At 39.8% G+C, this 5,978-nt stretch overlaps 1 non-coding gene across 1 annotated transcript; it reads right to left on the reverse strand.

Moving 5' to 3' along the window:
• Positions 1-1,196: 1,196 nt before the first annotated feature.
• Positions 1,197-1,265, reverse strand: LOC148036832 (small nucleolar RNA SNORD36). Its single transcript, XR_015690814.1, has one exon. It is a non-coding gene; the product is annotated as a small nucleolar RNA SNORD36 (small nucleolar RNA).
• Between the last annotated feature and the right edge of the window lie 4,713 nt (positions 1,266-5,978).

Genomic DNA, 5,978 nt, shown 5'->3' on the forward strand with positions numbered 1-5,978 from the left:
GTGGAGCCCCAAGAGGAACACCAAGGGAAAGGGAATTCTCTTGCAAGAAAATCTATCTTGTAACATCAACAAGCTTGTTTATCATGTTTCATATTATCACAATGAAGAAAAGAATACCAGGCACAACAAATCTTCATGCAACATCATGTAGACCTCCCACGGTTTTTTTAATAGAATCAACCATATTCTTCAATATCTTCACAAAATCCATCAATAGAACAAAGAAAGCAAATAAGTACACCATCTTGGAATGGAAATATATCACATAGTATTCATCTTCAATATCTTCATAGTCTTCTCTCTCAATCTCTCATATACAATCACTCTGTTTGAGTAGAATGGCTATCTCTGACTCTCTCTCTCTCTCACTCTATCAATAATACATCATATCCTCACTACAATCTCTCAAAATCACTCTCAATAATCCTTCTTAGGTCATGGATACCCCTCCCAAGAGGTATGTCTGATATGAAGAGTCACCAGAGCCACTACAGTGTCTTTTCATAGTTCTCTACTGTCACTTCACTCTAGTCTTCACTTGAGTCTTCAGCAGCTACTTCTTCCACTTCTTTCAGCTCTTTTGCACTTGTATTCACCTCTTTCCAAGGCTAGAAAACTTTCCCAAAATCACACATACATTCCACAGAACACTTACAGAAGCATACAGAACAGTCTACAGAACAGTACCAGAACAGCTACAGTACAGAACAGAACAGAGACAGAACAGAAGCAGAAGCTCTACAGAAGACCTACAGAAGGTTACAGAAGGTCATCAAAACCTCATAACTCATTCTCAAACCATTCCAAACTTTCACAAACCATTCAATAAACTTTCACAAACCATTCAATAAACTTTCACAATATCTCATTCTTCATCAATCAATACTCCATCCCTCTTTACAGAAGACAATCAGAACAAAACAGACCAAAACAGAGCAAAACAGAAGGTATACAGAACCAATCAGAACCTATCAGAACATCACAGAACCACCAACAAACATCATGATATTCCAAAACACAATCAATATCATCCAAAACACTCTCAAACCACTTCCAAATCAATCAATCATCTCATAAAATCAACCATTCAGCTCTCAAAAACAACAAAAATCAGCCAAAAAACAAGTCATTTCAACACTCAACATATCCCCACACTTAATAAGGAAGCGTCCTCGCGACCCAGGAAAAAGGGAATACAAGTTCAGTTGAAAAGCTCAACTTTGATCGTCAATATCTTTTCACAAAGAATCCATCCACCACGACCCCAACTTATAACCTGTTTCTGATATAAAAATACAAAGAAATGAAAACTCTTTATACATTAATACCTCTTATTAAACTAAAAATCACAACAAATTTGTAAAGGATATAAGATGTTTGTTCTTCTGCATCTGCATCTGCTTCAATTCTCCATCCACGACCCCAACACCACAATTCTCCAAAACGTAGCTCGTACACGAAATCCAATAGGAAACCACCACATTCGTTTGACATAAATGAACTCACAACACAAACACTAATACACAACACAACCATCTGAATGACTTCTTCAAAAAGAGAGTTGTTCATTAAAAAGCCTCCATTATACATTGGAAAGGTATCAATGAAGATGATCCCTCTTAAAAGATTGATGTTGTCGGAATCGATCCATAGATAAGGATTCATCTACAAAGTTTTTAGGAGAATTTTGAAAAAATTGGAGACAGCACATCCTTTCCAACAGGACCAGGTATCTGCTAGGCAAACAGAGGGCATGAAAATACAATATCTCCAGCTGTTGGGAATCAATGCTAACATTGACATTCATGCACAACTTTGGAATAGGCTTGGAATCATTATGAGAGTGCCTATGCATATACGCCAGGTACCAAACAAAGTGAGCAGTTAATCTCACTGAGGGATCTGCAGACTGTGAATACTGCTGGGCAAAATGAACATAGTTCTGATAAGCTTGACTGGAAGCTGTCCATTCTCCTGGAATGACTGGCCAATTAATCTGCGGTCCTGTAAGGCAATCATCCGAACTCCATCCCCGTCTTCTGGAAATCTGATTATCAAACCCGTCACAGTCACTAACCAACTGAGGTGGATGAGATATGGAAGTGTTAGGAGAGGGTAGTGGAATAAGGGAAAGTGGATGAAGGGAGGGATAGGAAAAATCATAAAAGGAAGAAAATGTTAAAGAAGGAGTGGCAGAAATTTGTAAGGAATCACTAAGGAACGGTGTTAACTGATAAATAGGAAATGTGGAGGGTACATTAATGGAGGGAGAAGGACAGGGCGGAGAAGGGGAAAATACCCTATCCTCAATAAAGGAACAGTAAGTGAAAATAGGAATTTGAGGGGAAGATGAAGGTTGGAAAAGAAGGGGTAAAATAATTGTGGAATTAGACTGACAAAGGGAAAGATATATAGCATAGCGGTGAGCCATTTGTTGGTAATAGAGGAGGGTAGGAACAGAAGGTCCTAAGAGAGATCGTCTATGATAGGCATCAAAGAAGGTAGCATCAAATGGATTATGTTTGGAAAGATAGGTTAAGAGATCCATCCTCAGTTGATTAGTACTCTGGGCAAAGGTAGGAGCTGTGTTTTGTCTTGGATTTAGGACCACCGAATCAATCATGGGATGCCACGAATTATCATGACAATCAGCTACTTTGGAGGAATAACTTTGAAACATGTCAGCTATGCGCAACTCCAAATGATTGACATACAAAACAGCCTGTAAGACCACATCCCCCACATACCATGCCATATCTACCTCATCTGGAATTAACAAATCTCCTCGTAGATACATGTATGACATCAACATGGTATCTAGTGTGACAGAATCTTCAAAGACCATTCTGACTACCTCTGTCAACAACTCAGCAGACCAAGCCCCACTCCAGCCATCCTCTGGAAAAGGTAAATCCATCGTGGAAAGCTTCATGTAGAAGACCAACTTCTATAAGTGGTAGTGGACAAAGAAAGAATGGTCTGGTAAGACATGTTCCTGAAACTGTTCAAAGGTAGACCATAACAAGTCCATTCTGGACTGCAATCTTTCCACTTTATCTTGGAATAGAGGGCACAAAGTAGCCTGTCTCTAAAGAGCAGCCAAGTCCTGCTGTGAAAGAGAAGGAATCAATGGAACATGAGGGCTTGGAGGAACAGAGCGGGACTTTGCAAGTTGATCTTGCAACTGCTTGATTTGGGAGGCTTGGTTGGCCACTGTGTCATTAGCAGTCTGTAAAGCTGAAAGTTTGTCATCTAAGATAGCTTGGAATCCCTTCACTTCTCTGGACATCCTCTCCTTCTCTTCTGAAAGGCTAGTAACCTGTGACTGAGCCTCGAGTAACTGGGTCTTCAAAGAAGAAATCTCATCGCTTTGGGTGGCAACCAGTTGGGTTTACTGTTCCATTTGCTTAAATAAATCTGCTAGGGTATCCTTAGCAGAAGCTAACTCAGATGTTGCCTTATGCAACTGGTCCTTAGACTGCATGAGCTCTTCATAAAAAGACGCGTACAGCTGTTGAACACAGGCTGTCACTGACAATTCAATGGAACTTTGAATATCCTTGCAGAGGAAAGGAATGGCATCTCCTGAGACGAGACTGTTCAGGGAAGGAACTGAGATCTCCAAGGAGCCTTCTCGATGTGCTCTGAACAGATTATTACAAGTGAGATACCCAGGGAGTTCACTGCCAGAGGTAGCAGGGATAGGCACTGAGGGAAGTACAGAAGGAGCTTTATCCGCTACCCTCTTCGAGCGTTTGCGGTGGATGACCAGGGGAGGCGGAGAATCATCATCCTCTATGTCAATGGGTTCTGACTCTTCTGAAGGTGGAGGAGGAGGTACTGGATCTGATGGAGGAGGCGGAGGCAGAGTCTTCTGTAAACCTGAATAGGTCAAGAAGGTAGACAAATATGATCCATATGTAACATTGGTAACATTACCCCTGGTGACTTTAACAAAATGCTGATCCATTTTAGTGAGGAGGTAAGTGCTCCAATCAATAGCAACTCCTTTCAACACCATCCTGGAAGCTGTGAAAAGCTCTTTGGACAAATAGTGGGATGGCGTTTTGGCAGGCATAAACCTGTCCTGAACGAACTGACAGATCATCTTCCATACGGGATCAATGATCATAGAAAAGGAAACTCCTGAAGAGTTTATCACCTTCTTAACATCGAGGATTTCCCTTGTCTGTTTTTGCAACAGCTTGAGAATCTCTTCATTAGAGAAGAGCTGACGAGGGGTCACAAAAGGTTCACCTTTGAAGGGAAGAGACAGAGCCTTCCCTAAGCCTCGAGATGTCAAAGTCATAGACATACCCTGGACTACGCCTGTCTTCTTGCTGTAAGAGGCCAGAAACTCATCACATAACGACGAATCCTCTGGAAGCAGGGGAAAAGGAGTAGCCACAAAAGCAGCAAGTCCCGCCTTCGTGAGAGGCTCAAACGTAAGTAGGGAAGAGTAATCCCTACTAACTAATGGGACGTACTGGATAGGGGGAGGAGCATGAGAAGGCGCCATTCAGATGGTTATACACACACCACAAACACAGACAATCAAGGAGAATGCCTGCAAAGCAACAGACAAAAAAAACCAAGGATAAGAGAATAACCAAACAAATGTGACTCGACCAACTAACCCCAAGCAAACCACATCCTAGAAAAAATTTGACATGACCTTGAGACAAATGCGACCGAAAGCTTCATGCGATGCATCAGACAAACACCCAAAACCCCGTATCAGGAAAGAAAAGAAAAAAACTGCATAACGTACCCGTAACCGTAACAAAAACAGGAAACCAAAACAATACCACATCCGACACATATCAATACTACATCGGTGATAAACCAAGACTGGACCATGGAAAATAATGCTAATGACTGCGCATACCCATCCCACGAAACGGTTCATTAAAAAGGGGAATTAAGTGCAATGAGGGGGAATTAATTTAATGAAGGGTTCATTTTCAGCAATTATTAAGAATGGGTGAATTTTTATTAGGTGATAAACCTTAGCAAGAAAACGGCGGTTCCTTATTATAAATTAAATTACCAATTATTAGGTTAAAACGGTGCTTTAATGCGATTTTCGACTTCGATACCCGACTGGGTCTCTAAATGCAAATTCATTGATTACAAATTAAGGTGATGTGGAGCGCTTTTTTGCCAGCGCGTGCTCTTGTGACGGCTGGTTAATTTTAATTAAAAATTAAAGTGCCTCTGGAGCGCACGTAGCGCGTGCTAAGTGAATGTTGGGTTTATTTTAATTAAAAAGAATGTGTATGTTGAGCGCGAATGCGCGTGGAAACTGTGGGTGAATTAAAGAGTTCATTTTAACAATTAACTTGTGATTAAGGGGAAAATGAAAATAAATAAAGCACATAAAATAAATACCTGGAAGGGGTGTGTATGTAATGCAGAAATGCGCACGGAAGAGTCTCCCAAAAGAAGTGAATCCAGTAAAGGAAAAGTAAAGATCACTGATGAAACAACAAACAACAACACCTTAGCAGATGTGTTGATTTGGTTTGTGTTGGTTTTTTATTTTTATTTTTATTTTTTTGTGTTAAGTTATGATTATTTATGGTTGAATAAATGGAAAATGATGAAGGGAGGTGAGGGGAATTTTGGAGAATTTTTTTAGAATTTTTTACTATTTTTAAATGAATTTTCTACATTTATTGGCAATTTAGGGGTAAAATTAGGAAATATGTAATTTTCAGAAATTTTAGGGTAGGTAATTTCCAGCGGAAAAACTCCCAAAAATTGGCAAAAAGCAAAATGAATTTTTAGAAATTTTTCTGAATGTTTTTTATGGAAAAAGGAAGTTAAATATTAATTAAATCACATAAATCATATTAATCAAATAAGTTAGTTAGAAATAAGTCAGTTAAGTCTGGTTAGTGTGGGTAAGTCATGGTAGTCACAGGAAGTCAAGTCAGGTTAGGTTAGTCAGGTTAGGTTAGTCAGGTTAGTAAACT

Source organism: Lygodium microphyllum, chromosome 4, assembly GCF_053477565.2.
Source record: "Lygodium microphyllum isolate KBCC chromosome 4, Lygodium_microphyllum_v1.1.10, whole genome shotgun sequence".
NCBI classification, from domain to species: domain Eukaryota; kingdom Viridiplantae; phylum Streptophyta; class Polypodiopsida; order Schizaeales; family Lygodiaceae; genus Lygodium; species Lygodium microphyllum.